The 16,721-nt window shown below is 45.6% G+C and overlaps 1 pseudogene; it reads left to right on the top strand.

The window, feature by feature from the left end:
* The first annotated feature begins 3,751 nt into the window (after positions 1-3,751).
* Positions 3,752-11,898, top strand: LOC112610173 (annotated as a pseudogene).
* Positions 11,899-16,721: the final 4,823 nt, after the last annotated feature.

The raw sequence follows: 16,721 nt of genomic DNA on the forward strand, positions 1-16,721 counted from the left end.
TGAGATACTTCCCCAGAAGGTGCTTTTTCCCAGTTGACACCTGAAACTTTGTCCCAGCAAATGTGTTGTCTGCTGAGCACATGGGCTTAGTTTTTCAGATCCTGGGCTTGATGTGTCACCCAGACTCTGGCCTCTGAAGCCTTAGGCTGCCCAGAGTGGAAAAGTCAACAGCAATGAGAACCCCTGCTTTGGCATATTTGTGGGTGTGGGGAGTAGTTCCTGTGGGAAGTTCCTGGGATAACAGTTTCTAGGATGGACTGGTCTCTTCATCCATCAGTTCTAGTCGCTATTGCTGCAAAACTGAGTGGTGTCATGCAGCCATTTTTATTATGTTTACAGATTCTGTAGGTTAGGAATTTGGACAGGACCCCGTGGGGATGGTGTGTCTCTGCCCCATAGTGTCTGGGGCCTCCACTGGAAAGATTTGAAGGCAGGTGTTGGGCGGGGGGTGTCATTTGATAGCTTTGGGCTGGAGTCATTTGGAGATGTCTTCACTTACATCTGGAGGTTGATATGATATATAATATCTGAAGCTGACCATCAGACAGAGCCAGATGGACGGAGTGCCTCTACTTGGCTTCCCCATGTGATCGCTCTGCATGGGCTAGTTTGGGATGGTACACAGCATGGCGATGGGGTTTTAAGAGTAAGCATCCCGGCCAGAGTTAGTGGCTCACACCTGTAATCCCAGCACTTTGGGAGGCCAAGGTGGGGCGAATCACCTGAGGTCAGGAGTTCGAGACCAGCCTGACTAACGTGGTGAAACTCCATCTCTACTAAAAATACAAAACTTAGCCGGGTGTGGTGGCATTCACCTGTAATCCCAGCTACTTGGGAGGCTGAAGCAGGAGAATCACTTGAACCCAGAAGGTGGAGGTTGCAGTGAGCCAAGATCCCGCCATTGTACTCCAGCCTGGGCAACAAGAGCAAAACTCCGTCTCAAAAGAGAGAGAGAGAGAGAGCATCCCCAAAGGGCAGGGCAGAGGGTATGGTGCTTTGCGATATAGCATTGGAGGTTACATAATGTTACTTCTGTCATGCTGCTTTGGCTGAGGCAGTCACAAGTCTTTCTAGGTTCAAGGGAAGAGGATACTGATCTCACCACTCAATGGGGAAGTGACAAGGTTAGAAGAGGACGTGGGACAAGAGACATTTTTGCAGCCATCATTGGAGAATGTAACTGATACACCATTTCACGTGAATCCCTTCCTTGTAGCCCACCGCATACTCCTGCAGCTTCTGCTCTCCTATATTCCTATCATGGGGAGTTCACTACTTGTCCTGGTTAATTTTCTTTTACTTTTTCTTTTTTTTTTTGAGAGGACTCTTGCTCTGTCGCCTAGGCTGGAGTGTGGTGGCACCATCTCGGCTCACTGCAAGCTCTGCCTCCCGGGTTCATGCCATTCTCCTGCCTCAGCCTCCCGAGTAGCTGGGACTACAGGCACCCGCCACCACACCCAGCTAATTTTTTGTATTTTTAGTAGAGATGGGGTTTCACCATGTTAGCCAGGATGGTCTCGATCTCCTGACCTCATGATCCGCCTGCCTCAGCCTCCCAAAGTGCTGGGATTACAGGAGTGAGCCACCGCGCCCGGCTGTCCTGGTTAATTTTCTCTGAGTGTAAGCAACAGAAGCCCACTCTGGCTAACTTAAGCAACGCAGGATGTACTGACAGAAGGTGGGGGGTGTTGAAGGATGGAAGGGAAGGCTGAAGATCCAGGCTTGGCATGAAAAACGACCAGGGCAGTGCCAGAAGAAGTCTTGTTCAGTCACGCCTGGGGGATAAATTCCAAAGCATGTTTGAAACTTTTAGTCATTCTGTTCAAAATTTAAATCACAAGGCGAGAAGATCTGAATGGCCCTGTGCTATGAACTTTACCACTTACTACTTGCTTGACTCTGGGAAGGTTACTTCACTGCTTTGTGACTCAGTTTCCTCATCTGTAAAATGGGGACACTCATAGCGGCTACTTCATAGGTTATGTGAGACTTAAATAAGACGGTGCTTACAAAGTGCTTAGCCCAAAGTCTAGCACATGGTAAATCTTCAATTAACATTAGCTAACAACTGCAACAATAACAACAACTGCTACTGTCACTGCAACTACTGTTATTATTATCATTATTATTTGAGATGGAGTCTCACTCTGTCACTCAGGCTGGAGTGCAGTGGCATAATCTCGGCTCACTGCAAACTCCGCCTCCTGGGTTCAAGCAATTCTCCCGCCTCGGCCTCCCGAGTAGCTGGGATTACAGGTGCATGCCACTACACCTGGCTAATTTTGTATTTTTAGTGGAGAAGGAGTTTCACCATGTTGGTCAGGCTAGTCTCGAACTCTTGACCTCAGGTGATCCACCTGTCTCAGCCTCCCAAAGTGCTAGGATTATGGGCATGAGCCACCGCACCCAACCCAGACTATTACTGTTTTGGTTGGCTTGCTTCTGTGCATAGTACAGGGTCAGGCACACGGTAGGTGCTTAGTTTTAGTGCTGAATGAATGAACAAACCAATGAATGACTTCTGCTCTAATACATAGCAATCAAATTCTTTGAAGTAATCTTTAGACATTTCTTTCTTCTTATTTATTATTATTATTATTATTATTTTGTGATGGAGTTTTGCTTTCGTTGCCTAGACTGGAGTGCAGTGGTGTGATCTCAGCTCACTGCAACCACCACCTCCTGGGTTCAAGTGATTCTCCTGCCTCAGCCTCCTGAGTAGCTGGGATTACAGGCATGTGCCACCATGCCCGACTAATTTTTTGTATTTTTAGTAGAGATGGGGTTTCTCTATGTTGATCAGGCTGGTCTCGAACTTCCAACTTCAGATCATCCACCTGCCTTGGCCTCCCAAAGTGCTGGGATTACAGGCGTGAGCTACTGTCCCTGGCCTAGACATTTCTTATAATTAGATCAAAACAAGAAAAATCAACATATAAGAATCTCAGTGCATTTAAATATTAGACACACCCTCCTGAGTGATTTGTTTTTCTTTTCTTTTTTTTTTTTTTCAAGAAAGAGTTTCACTCCTGTTGCCCAGGCTGGAGTCCAATGGTTGGATCTCAGCTCACTGCAACCTCCACTTCCCGGGTTCAAGTGATTCTCCTGCCTCAGCCTCTGGAGTAGCTGGGATTACAGGCGCGCACCACCAAGCCTGGCTTATTTTGTACTTTTAGTAAAGATGGGGTTTCACCACGTTGGCCAGGCTGGTTTCGAACTCCTAACCTCAAGTGATCCACCCACCTTGGCCTCCCGAAGTGCTGGGATTACAGATGTGAGCCACCGCACCTGGCCCTAGTGACTGTGTTCTGTGTCTGCAGTCCTCTTTCTGAAAAATAATCCCTGATGTTGCTCATAGTCCGAGTCCTTCAGAAATGCTGCAACAACCCCACTCCAAGGAGGGGACTCATCTGCTGACGGGATTGCATCCCACATCAATTCTCGTGTCATATTTGATTAATTTTGTATCTAGCTTCATTACATCTCATCCCTCACTTCAAAGGTGTCCTTCATAGGGGACACTGGAGGAAGCAGAGAGGGGAGACCGAGCAATGGACATCCTGCTGCGAAGAGTTCATGGGCACCCCAAACAGTAGCAACTGAGATTTAACGCTCTCAGAGCTCCCCCCGCCGCCGCCCGTGAGATGAGCTGTCTGCTGGTTCTACAGCGTTTCCCAAGCTTGAGTCACGGTGCCCCAGCCACCATGAGACAGCCACTTTATACACCATTAATCAGCAGAATGGCTGGCAAATGCTGACCCACTTAGCAGTGATACCCAAGCAGGTGACGGCTACTGGAGCCGACAGCATCTGGCCGGAGGGCACACATCTCCAGGCAGGCCGTCTGGAGCTCTCTGAGTTCTTTGTGGGTTACTGTGAAGCTAAAGGTGAGACATCCAGCTTCTTGGCCAAGAGTTGTTTAAATGGGTCAGGGCAGGATTTAACTCTGGCACACCTGAGTTCTGGGCCCTTTCTCACCAGGGCTGATGATATCTCCTTCCCATTCTTCCCCTTCTACCCACGTCCTACCACATCTTGGAACTCTGAGGATTCATCTAATATTTATTGAATTCAATTCAATAATTTGTTGAGTGGTGTAGCAGAAACCTCTGCTGTTTACGTTATGTCTGTCCTGTTGGCCCACTTCTAATTTCAGTTGAAGCTGTGTGCATGTGGCATGTGCAACCACAGCTGTGGCTATGGATGGAGGCTGAGCCTGGATCCTGGCCTCAGACCGTGTTGTAGTCGTGGTCACAGACTGAGCCCTCATTTTGGTCACAGGCTGAGCTCTGATCACAGCCACGGACTGAGCCTTCCTCCTGGTCACAGAGAGAGCCTTGATTCTGGTCACAGACTGAGCTCTACAGACTAAGCTCTGATCATAAGAGAACACAGTGAGAAAGAGATTGAGGATGGCTCAGCTCAGGCCACCCTCACTTCCGCAGTCGCAGGTGGGAGCCATGCCCTCTCAGTGGGATATGAGGAGTGGGGACATCAGAGTAAAGGCATCCTGCATCTGAACAAAGACGGTGCCAATTATGGCAGCTTGCATTCTCAGGTTCTTAACTTGGAAAAAGCCACTGTGGTTTCAGGCACAGACTAATGAGGTTTTCAGAGCTGTGTCTTATTTCCTTGAGCGCATAGAGGTTATTGTGTTTTGCAGGAAAATTAACTGGCAATTAAATTTCTGAAAAAGTGTTTGAAACTCCTACAAGCGGTGCCTCATTGTTTTGCAAGATTGGGTACACAATGTAATAATTTCATCTGCAAATTAATTTTCTCTCACTCACAGCTTCTGATGTAACTGCAATGTCATCCATTTAGTCATTCATTCATCCCTCGATTCAGTGCACATTTACTACGAACCTCATGTTGAACCTGGCACCGTGGGGAGGGCAGAGGTGGGTCTCTGCTTCCCAGGCAGCTCCCTGTCTAGAAGGAAGGCAGGATTTTCTCAGATATAAAGGTCACAGGAGGCAGACTGTGATCATTCCATTAGAAGGAGATTTATAGTGATTTGGACTTTCAGATTTAGGAGGAGGGGGAGGTAGCTCCTGACTTTGTCTCAGTGAAGAAAGAATAGAAAGCAAGCTGAAAGTAGCCAGGTGCAGCGGCTCATGCCTGTAATCCCAGCACTTTGGGAGGCTGAGGCAGGTGGATCATGAGGTCAAGAGATCAAGACCATTGTGGCTGACAGGGTGAAACCCTGACTCTACTAAAAAAACAAAAATTAGCTGGGCATGGTGGCACGCGTCTGTAGTCCCAGCTACTCAGGAGGCTGAGGCAGGAGAATCGCTTGAACCTGGGAGGTAGAGATTGCAGTGATCCAAGATCGCACCACTGCACTCCAGCCTGGCGACAGAGAGAGAGACAGAGGAAAAAAAAAAAAAAAAAAGAAAGCTGAAAGTAATAGTAACTGACATTGACTAGACACCTGCTGTAGGCCAGACTTTGTGTCAGGTGCTTTGCATCTGGGATCTCATTCAATCCTTAGGCCAGTCCTATGAGGTAGTGTTATCACCCTCTTTACAGAAGAGGAAACTGAGGCTCAGACAGGTTGGATGACTTGCTTGAGATCAAGTACCCAGCAAGTGTTGGAGTCTGTTTTGGAACTCACAGCTGTCTGATTAAAACATTTCCCACTAAACATGCTAAATTCTCTAAGGATGACTTCTTTGCCAAGGGGTTTGTAGCCTTCCTGCTTCCCATCGGCACAAATGAAGGAGCTGGAGAAGGTCTAGATGGGAGTTCTGCCAAGGCCAGAATGACATCAAATGTGCTTTGAAGAAGAGAGTGGCTGGGACTGCAGGAGAGATGGCTACGTGGTCACTTACTGAATATCTACTATGTGTTTACGTAGTGCTTTCCATACGTTTTCTCATTTAATCCTCACATACAGTCTTCAGGGTAGGCATTATCAGCTGCATCATTTTTGTTGTTGTTAAGGAAATGAAGACTTAGGGAAGCTAAATGATCTGTTCATGGTCACACAACTGGTAAATGATGGAGCTGTGATTCATGCTCAGGTCTGTCTGATTCTGAAGTCTGACTTCTTTTCTTTGCTTTACTTTGCTTTGCTTTGCTTTCTTTCTTTTCTTTTTCTTTTTTCTTTTTCTTTTTTTTTTTTTTGAGATGGAGTTTTTCTGTTGTCGCCCAGGCTGGAGTGCAATGGCGTGGTCTTGGCTCACTGCAACCTCTGCCTCCCGGGTTCAAGCAATTCTCCTGCCTCAGCCTCCCAAGTAGCTGGGGTTACAGGCACGTGCCACCACGCCTGGCTAATTTTTGTATTTTTAGTAGAGACGTGGTTTCATCCGGTTGGCAGGCTGGTCTTGAACTCCTGACCTCAGGTGATCCACCTGCCTTGGCTTCCCAAAGTGCTGGGATTACAGGTGTGAGCCACCAGGCCCAGCCCTGACACTTTTCATCTTACTTTGCTGCTTCTTCTGTGGTGTGGTGTATACCTAGTCTTGGAGCATGATGGACTGTTACAAGGTGCCCGTTGTAGGTTGTTCTTAGGAGTTTGTTTCTGAGATTAGGCATCAGGAAGAAGGGATGACGTCCTCAGGCTCCAGCCCTAATTCTGACTCCTGTCCCCAGCTGGATCCTTAACCAGAGCCAATCGTCTCATCCACCTTTTCTTAAGAGGCCTAATCTATCCCATGGCAATTACTAACACCTGTACATAGATGACATGCTAATCCTACCTGGGCCCTTCCCCTGAGCTGCAGACCTTTACCTGTTCACCTCCCAGACAACTCTTTCCAGATGACCCTGCGAATGTGAACCCAGCACGGCCAGATGAAATCATCACTTTCTTCTGCCCTTCCTAATGGTCCCCATTTCTGTGAACAGCACCCTCTAAGAGCCTTTCTTTTCAAATCCTTTCCTCTCTCAGGCATGTAAGTAACAACTTGGTGACTGCATCCTGTCTTTCCTTCCAATGGTTCCCTTACTCCACTCCCACACCACTGCCTTGGTTCAGGCCTCATGCCTCCTCTCGGATGGTTGCTTGCCTTTAGTGTTGCTCTGCCCAGCTCCACACTGTAGCTGGAGTGGTGGTTGCAGGGGGCATGGGCTCTGAACCTGTGATGTGCTGTCACCCATGGCAAGTCCCTTAACCTTTTTGTGTCTCCTCCTCCCTGTAAGTGAAATGAAGATAACAGAACCTTCCTGGTCGGGTTTGTGTGAATTATATGACATGACACAGATACAGCATGTGGAAATGGATTTGGCTCATAATAGACACTCAATAACTATTAGCCAATGTGATTACTATTTAAGCAGAACAGATGACGTCTATTCTGCTCAAAGTCTTCTGATGGCTCCTCATTGCTTCTGGAATTAAATCCACGTTCCTTATAGGCCTTTGAATCTGGCTCTGACCATCTCTCTAGCACCATATCCTGATATCCTGGAGCTCATCCCTCACCCCCATCTCTACAACTTGTCTGCCCCAGTATTTTTTCTACCTTATTTTAGTACATATTTATGGTGTATGACATGATGTTTTGAAATATCTGTAAGTTGTGGAATTTCTCCCCTTTTAATTCCATCCATATGGATAGAAACTCGGGTTTCTAGGATGTAGCACAAGGAGTGGGGATCCGATGTCTTAGTTCAATCTGCTATAACAGAATACTATAGACTGGGTGGCTTGAACAATGGGAATTTATTTCTTATAGTTTTGAAGTCTGGAAGGCTGAGACCAGGGTGCCAGCATGGTTGGGTTCTGGTGAGGGCCCTCTTCCTGGTTTACACATGGCTGAGTTCTCATGGTGTCCTCACATGGTAGACAGAGAGCACAGACAGGAAGGAAGCCCTCTTACATCTCTCCTTATGTGGGCATTAATCCCATCATGGGGGCTCTACCCTCAATGCCTAAACACCTCCCAAAGGCCCCATCCCCAATATCATCACATTGGTTTCAATATATGAATTATGTGAGTTTATAGTCTTAATCAAATTTGGGCATTTTGTGATCATTATTCCTTTAAATATTTTTTCTGTGCCCGCCCCCCCCACCACCCAACTCTGCCTGTCTTTTTTCTTCTGGTGACTCCAGTTACATGTATATAAAGCCACCTGAAATTGTCCCATAGTTCACTAATGCTATCTTCATTTTTTTTCAGTTTTTTTCTTCTGTGTGTTTCATTTTTGATAGTTTCTATTACTATGTCTTCAAGTTCAATAATTTTTTCTTCTACAATGTCTAATCTGCCATTAATCCCATCCAATGTATTTTTCACTTCAACCATTATAGGTTTAATCTCTAAAAGGCCAAAGTCAAACTTTTAGAAAAAGGACTGGATCCTCATCTCTCATCTTATACAAAAATCAACTCGAGATGGATTAAGGGCTTACATCTAAGACCTGAAACCATAAAGATTTTAGAAGATAACATCAGAAAAACTCTTCTAGACATTGGCTTAGGCAAAGACTTCATGACCAATAACCCAAAAGCAAATGCAACAAAAACAAAGATACATAGATGGGGCTTAATTAAATTAAAAAGCTTCTGCACAGCAAAAGGAATAATCACCAGAGTTAACAGACAACCCACAGAGTGGGAGAAAATCTTCACAATCTATACATCTGGCAAAGGACTAACATTCAGAATCTACAATGAACTCAAACAAATCAGCAAGAAAAAAAACAAACAATTGCATCAAAAAGTGGGCTAGGGACATGAATAGACAATTCTGAAAAGAAGATACACAAATGGCCAACAAGCATATGGAAAAATTCTCAACATCACTAATTATAATGGAAGTGCAAGTCAAAACCACAATGTGATACCATCTCACTCCTGCAAGAGTGGCCATAATAAAAAAATTAAAAAGTAATAGATGTTGGTGTGGATGTAGTGAAAAGGGAAGACTTTTACATTGTTGGTGGGAATGTAAACTAGTACAACGACTATGAAAAACAGTGTGGAGATTCCTTAAAGAACTGAAAGTAGATCCGCCATTTGATCCAGCCATCCCACTACTGGGTATCTACCCAGAGGAAAAAAAGTCATTATATGAAAAAGAAACTTGCACACACATGTTTATAGCGGCACAATTTGCAATTGCAAAAATGTGGAACCAACTCAAATGCCCATCAGTCAACAAGTGGATAAACAAACTGTGGTATATATATACAATGGAATACTACTTAGCCATAAAAAGGAATGAATTAATGGCATTCACAGCAACCTGAATGGAATTGGAGACTATTATTTTAAGTGAAGTAACTCAGGAATGGAAAACCAAACATTGTATGTTCTTACCGATATGTGGGAGCTAAGCTAGGAGGACACAAAGGCATAAGAATGATACATTGGACTTTGGAGACTCAGGGGAAAGAGTGGAGGGTGGTGAGGGACAAAAGACTACACACTGGGTACAGTGTACACTGCTTGGGTGATGGGTGCACCAAAATCTCAGAAATCACCACTAAATAGCTTATTCATGTAACCAAACACCACTGGTTCCCCCAAAACCCATTGAAATAAAAAATTAAAAGTAAAAAAAAAATGTGTTTGAACCTAGTTATAATGATTTAAAAATTTGGGGACCAAAGCCGCAATTACTTTGGTACCAACCTAGTGCAACTCCACCTGGTGAGAGCAGAATATACATTCTCTTCAAACACACCGTGTGGTCTTCCTGCAAACTTCCCTGATCCAACACGGCTTCGTGGCTGTGCAGCATCTCTGCAGTGTCACAGTGGCTACCGGAAGGCCAAGGCCTGTCCTGGGGATGTTGCAGCTGCGGCTGCGGCTGTGGTGCTTTTCCATTCAAGGACAATGAAGGCTACTGGTTCTGCTCCCTCTCTGTTCACAAAGTGGATCCCTGGAAGGATGCTCACTCCACCCTGTCCAAGAAGACCAGCAACCTCTACAAGATCCAGTTTCACAGTGAGAAGCCCGAGTGCCCAGATGCCTATGGTAGGCACTGATGGAGGCAGCACTGCCCATGCTGCACCAGGATGACGACCACCTCTGGTCCTCGTGGGCAACTGGAACATGTGCTGTGGGGAGCAGGACTAGGCACTGCACCTGTGGAGGTTCTCAGGTGGCTACCCAGCCCTCGTGGACTGCATGACAAGGAGTACCTGGAGGTCCGGGAGTGCAGCCGGATGCTGTTGTCCAGGAGACACCAATTGCTCCTTGAGTTCAACTTCTGGAATGAGCCACAGCCCAGAGCGGGCTCCAACATCTTATGAGCTGAGGACCTGCAAACTCAAGCCAGGAACCATGATGGAGTAGGGGAACAACTGGGCTCCTGCCAGCAGGTACCAGAAGCAAGTCCCAGCAGGAGAACCAGGAGGTGATGGTGGCTTCTCCCATATAGGAGAGCTCCGCCTTGTGCATCATCTCTGGGCCAAGAAAGACCCACAGTCTTGGCAGGAGACCCACAGTGCTGCCTGCAGGAAGACGGGCTGGGATGAAATGTCTATTATACAGTTCTCCTGGTGCAACACATGGAGTCTTGGATCAGGGTCCTCTTGAAGACCTCGCCTCTCCAGCCATGCTGCCAACACTTCTACCTTCTTCCCGTTCTCCCTCAGGGCAACCCTGGACAGAGGAGTACCCCAGTCCTGCTGTCATGGTTTTCTTTCGGCTCTGGGAGGAGTCTGAGGGTCTGTGCTTAGCTCAGACAACGGGGAACAGAAGGATGACAAATTCTGAGGACTTACAGCTCAGCTCAGCTCCTTCCTGCCTTCCCCTCCTCCCTCATTCCCCCTGCTGGAAGCAGTTCCTAATTTCTCTGAATGAAGCATAAAAATCTTCTAGGCCTGCTTACATCTTTTCCTAAGATTTCTCAGTCCCCAGCTATCACCACAGAAACCCTCGGTTTAGCTTAATTGCACAAAAGGAAGTATGTCTAGTGGTTAGAGGTGGAATGGGAGGGAAGGAGGTCAGGCCAGGCCAGGCCAGGTCCTCAGGAATTCCCTGATTTCCGCTGGGCCACAGCCACCCACTTGCTGTTCAGTCTAAGCCAAGTCCCTCCTGATGGGGAAAATCCTGGAACTGCTAAAAAAATCCCCCTCAAATCAGCAAGGTAAGGAAGATGCCCAGACATTCCACCCAAAAAGACAGGGAAAAAGGATGGGAACCAGGAAGGATTTAGGGGCAGGAGACAGACATGTAACAGAACCCAGAAGGCACAACTTGGAGAATTCAGAACTTGGGTTTGAACTGCAGAATTTGGAATTTGAAATACAGAATTGGAAGGTAGAACAGAGATGACAGGCTGGGCGCGGTGGCTTACACCTGTAATCCCAGCAATTTGGGAGGCTGAGGTGGGCGGATTACGAGGTCAGGAGTTTGAGACCAGCCTGGCCAACATGGTGAAACTCTGTCTCCACTAAAAACACAAAAATTAGCCGGGCGTGGTGGTGGGCGCCTGTAATCACAGCTACTCAGGAGGCTGAGGCAGGAGAATTACTTGAACCTGGGAGGCGGAGGTTGCAGTGAACTGAGATTGTGCCACTGCACTCCAGCCTGGGCAACATAGAGAGACTCTGTCTCAAACAAACAAACAAACAAAACAAAAAAACAAAAAAAAACCAGAGGTGACAGAAAACCATTTGGGGAAGGATTCCTAATACTAGACAGTTGGAGAGTTACTTGTCTGCTTTTCCCTACAGGTTGCGGTTGAGGACATGAATGTGTAGTTCCAGTCCTTTGCAGGGAGTCTCTCCTGCCCTCCCTCCTTCCTGCAGGCAAAAGTATAGACCAGGGCGTGTGTTTCCTTCATCCCGATTCCTTCTCCCCTACTTGACATTCCGTCAGCTCAATCCTCATCCTCTAGGGCCACCAAGCGTGTGGACTGGGGGGTCTCCTCAGTGAAAACCATATTTACGAACCCTCGGGATAGCTTCATTATGCTCCTCTTCCGGGAAAGCTGATGCTGGGGTTGCTGATGGAACCAACTAAACATTTACTATAAAAACAAAACAAACAGAAAACAAGCACAGCATGTACTTTTGTCAAGATATGCCACACTCTGGCGTTTAAAACAAGACACAATAAATTTAAAGGGATTTGGTTCATGCCAAACGGACCCCAATGGATTAAATTTGACCCCAATGAATTAAATGATAAATCAATGACAAGAAGCTCTCTGAAAAAAATCCTCAAATATTTAGGAACTAAATAGCATACGCTGCTGGTGGGATGTCAAATGGTACAAATACTTTGGAAAATAATTTGGCAATTTATTAATTCAACTCCTAGATATTTATCCAAGCAAAATGAAAGCATACATCTATACAAAGACTTGCACATAAATGTTCCTAGCAGCTTTATTGGTAATAGCAAAAAAACAAAAACAAAAACCAAACACCTGGTAATAGTCCAAATGCCCATCAACAGATGAACGGATACACACTGTGGTACATCCGTGTAATGGAATACTACTCAATAATAAAAAGGAATGAACTATTGATACAAGCAACAACAGGGATCAGTCTCACGTTGAGTAAAAGGAGAGAGACAAGAAAAATGCAAATATTTTAAAATCCATTCATAAAAAATTATAAGAAACAAAAGCTACTTGATAATGACAGAAAGTGGACCTGTAGTTGTCTGAAGAGAGGGGTGTCAGGGAGTGGCTGTAGGGAGAAATTATAAAGAGGCATGAGAAAACTTTTGGGATTGATGAATTTGTTGACATGTTGATTGTGGTGACAGTCTCCTGGGTGTGTACCGTACATACATATGTCAAATTATATATACCTTAAGTATGTGTGATTTACTGTATGTCAATTGCACCTCTAAAAACTGTCTAAAAATGTGATGGTTCTGCCGGGCGCGGTGACTCACACCTGTAATCCCTGCACTTTGGGAGGCTGAGGCAGGCAGATCATGAGGTCAGGAGATTGAGATCAGCCTGGCTAACACAGTGAAACCCCGTCTCTACTAAAAATACAAAAAATTCACCAGGTGAGGTGGTGGGTGCCTGTAGTCCCAGCTACTTGGGAGGCTGAGGCAGGAGAATGGCATGAACCCAGGAGGTGGAGCTTGCAGTGAGCTGAGGTCGTGCCACTGCACTCCAGCCTGGCAGACAGAGCAAGACTCTGTCGCAAAAAAATAAATAAATAAATAAATAAATAAATAAATAAATAAATAAATAAAATAAAAATAAAATGTGATGGATTTTTTTTATTGTGGTAAAATATATAAAACATAAAATTCACAATTTTAATCATTTTTGTTTAATTTTTAATTTTTAACTTTTATGGGTACATATATATATATATATATATTTTTTTTTTTTTTTTGAGAGAGTCTTACTCTGTTGCTTAGGCTGGAGTTCAGTGGTACAGTCCTGGCTCACTACAACCTCTGCCTCCTGGGTTCAAGCCGTTCGCCTGCCTCAGCCTCCCAAGTAGCTGGGATTACAAGCTAGCTAAATTAGCTATCACACCTGGCTAGTTTTTGTATTTTTCCTAGAGCCAGGGTTTCACCATGTTGGCCAGGCTGGTCTCGAACTCCTGGCCTTAAGCAATCCACCCGCCTGGGCCTCCCAAAGTGTTGGGATTACAGGCGTGAGCCACCGCGCCTGGCCTACCTTGTATATTTACGGGCTACATGAAATACTTTGATATGGGCATACAATGCGTAATAATTACATCAGGATAAATAAGGGTACCCGTTATCTCAAGCATTTATCGTGTGTGTGTGTGTGTGTGTGTGTGTGTTAAAGATCCATTTTAACCATTTTAAAGGATATAGTTCAGTAGCATTAGCAGATTTATATAGTTGTGCAACCATCACCACTATCCATTTCCAGGACTTTTTTACCTTCCCATACTGAAACCTGGTCTGACAAAGGCTTTTGTCCTAAATAGTAATAGAAAGAGTTGGAATAGGCCAGGAGCAGTGGCTCACACCTGTAATCCCAGCACTTTAGGAGGTTGAGGTGGGTGGATCACAAGGTCAGAAGTTCAAGACCAGCCTGGCCAACATAGTGAAACCCCATCTCTACTAAAAATACAAAAATTGGCCTGGCATGGTGGCATGTGCCTGTAGTCCCAACTACTCAGGAGGCTGAGCCAGGAGAATTGCTTGAACCCGGGAGGTGGAGGTTGTGGTGAGCCGAGATCTTGCAGTGAGCCGAGATTACGCCACTGGACTCCAGCTTGGGTGACAGAGCGAGACTCGGTCTCAAAAAAAAAAAAAAAAAAAAAAGTTGGAATAGAAGAAGTCTGGGACATATGGTTTAGATACTAAAAAAAAACATTTCCAGGACATTTTAAAGGTATTTGGAATCAGGGCTGTTGCTCCTGGAGGAGTAGGTTCCCAGGGAGACTGGGACACAGAAAAGAAGGGACTTGGACTCCCGTCTATTGGGTACTCAGCTCACACCCCCGAGGAAGTCTGTATGACATTTACATGTTACTCTGCTCAAACAGGGTTTCTGTGCCTCCTGGAAATTTAGGTAAGCTTGGTTCAACCCTCCCAAGTTGAAGCCTGTGAAAGCTCACGGTTTTCCTCATGACCCTGGAGAATTTCTGATGGCCTAATTCTTCAGTCTGTTCTCGTCAGCATTGGAGGGCGCAGCCTCCTGCCATCTTGGATAAAAACCCAGTCTGCAGTGGCTCCACTAAGGTTGCTCCCAACAGATGATTCATAGGTGTGGGCGACTTGCTCAAGATTTGAGGGGTCTCGCCAGGCTCCCCAGAATCTTTATCCATTTCACTGTTCTTCTCTTCTTCCTCTCTCTTTTCCTCTCTCTCTTCCTCTCTTTTTCAGGATCAACAGGCCTCTTTCCAGCATCTGAAGCTCATATGAGCTTACTGTGTGGACCCACTCAGAACCCCAGAGTTGGAATAAAGATTATTTTAAACTGAAGATATTTGAGGTTCAACAGATGCAGAGAAAAGCCTCCTCAGAGCTTCCCTTGTCTGACTAAAAGCAGCAACTTCTGGTAAATGAAGTTACTATAGATCCCTTCTCTGGGGGAGTTTCATGGCCCTGAGGAAGATGGAAAGAACACCTCTATTTGTATGGAAAAACATCATCATACACCTAAAAAAATGTCCTGTTATCCTGAAAAAAATGTATATCCTAAAGAAGCCCATTTGTACTTCCCATAGGAGCCTTTTCTCCCTCCTCCCTTTCCCCCACTAAGTTAGGTATTTAAGCCCCAAGTTCTAATCACAATTTTGAGTTACTCATCACTGAACACTCAGGCTTGCATAAACTCTTCTATTGCTAATGTGTCTTTTGTCAACTTAATTTACAGAACCCCAATCACAGAACCTAAAAGTATAGAGGAGAAGTTTACCTCCCCTACATTATTGATCTTCTGCCTCCATCTGTAGTCTCAGCTTCTAACCCAGGTAAGATGATCTGGGAATCGTCCCCACAAAGGCATGTTTCCTAAGCCTACTGGTAATTATGAGAGAAGAAAAATTTTCCTTCTAGCTGCACAGGTATAAAATGGATGGGTCGGGATAAACCCATATTACTCAAAGAAATATTTGCATTTTTAGGCCAACCACTATCCACAGAATCTCCGGGCTTAAGAAAAACTATTCCTTAGGGAGAGCACAGGGAGGAAATTGCAAAGCGTTTGTCAAAATATTTGGCCACCAAAAAATTCCTGCTTGCTTCGCAGAGACAGATGTGTGAATGCCACAGCACTCTCTGCTCTGTGTTTTATGATCCTCCCCAAAATAACAGACTCTGTTGGATTTGCACTGGTGATTTGAGAATAAGAAACTTTAAAAACAACGAGACAACCAGTTCAGGAGAGCAGATAATGTATATGCAGCAGCCTCCCCCTCCTGCCCTCACTGCTGAGAAGTGACAGAAATAATTATTGTAACAAGTTCTCATTACCATGCTGGGAAGGAAGAAAAGAGGCAGTTGATGGACAGTAATTATGAGAAGCTCCTTAGATGGAGCAAGGAAACTGCAGTCAAAAATCATCTATAGGAGAGGAAGAATGCAAAAGACGGGCAAGGGGGCAAAGGCATGGCAGGCCTGGAGATTGTCATTCCAGGACGAGATGGGATCCTGATGCTCCTGCGAAGGAGCAATAGATGGGAGATGCTGCTCCTTTATCAGGTGGAAAACAATGAAGTGTCTTGTTTTAAGAGGTAGCAAGCTCGGGCGCAGTGGCTCACGCCTGTAATCCTAGCACTTTGGGAAGCCGAGGTGGGCCGATCACAAGGTCAGGAGCCGAGATCGTGTCGTGCCACTGCACTCTAGCCTGGGCGACAGAGCAAGGCTCTGTCTCAAAAAAAAAAAAAAAAAAAAAAAAAAGAGGGAGCAGTAGGTGTGGTTTTCCGGATCAGAGAGGCAGGCTAGGATCTGGGGTGGCTGACAACTCCCAGCAAAACCAGACAGCCCATGTGCCCAGAAGGTTAGTTAACGCCCCTCTCTCCTACATGTCTCACATCTCTGCCATAATCGAGAGAGAGGCTGAGGTAGGTGTCTGCGTGGGTAGCACATTCAACCCCTTCCTATATTCAGGCTAGTGTACATCAGTGTAACTTCTGCAGCCTGGTGCACAGAGACTTTTACAAACCAAAGCTGGAAGCCATAATTCTCAGGAAACTAACAAAGGAAAAGAAAACCAAATACCGCATGTTCTCACTCATAAGTGGGAGTTGAACAACGAGAACACATGGACACAGGGAGGGAAATATCACACACCAGGGCCTGTTGGCGGGCGGGGGGCAAGGGGAGGGAGAGCATCAGGTCAAATTCCTAATGCAGG

Source organism: Theropithecus gelada, chromosome 16, assembly GCF_003255815.1.
Source record: "Theropithecus gelada isolate Dixy chromosome 16, Tgel_1.0, whole genome shotgun sequence".
Taxonomy (NCBI): Eukaryota; Metazoa; Chordata; class Mammalia; order Primates; family Cercopithecidae; genus Theropithecus; species Theropithecus gelada.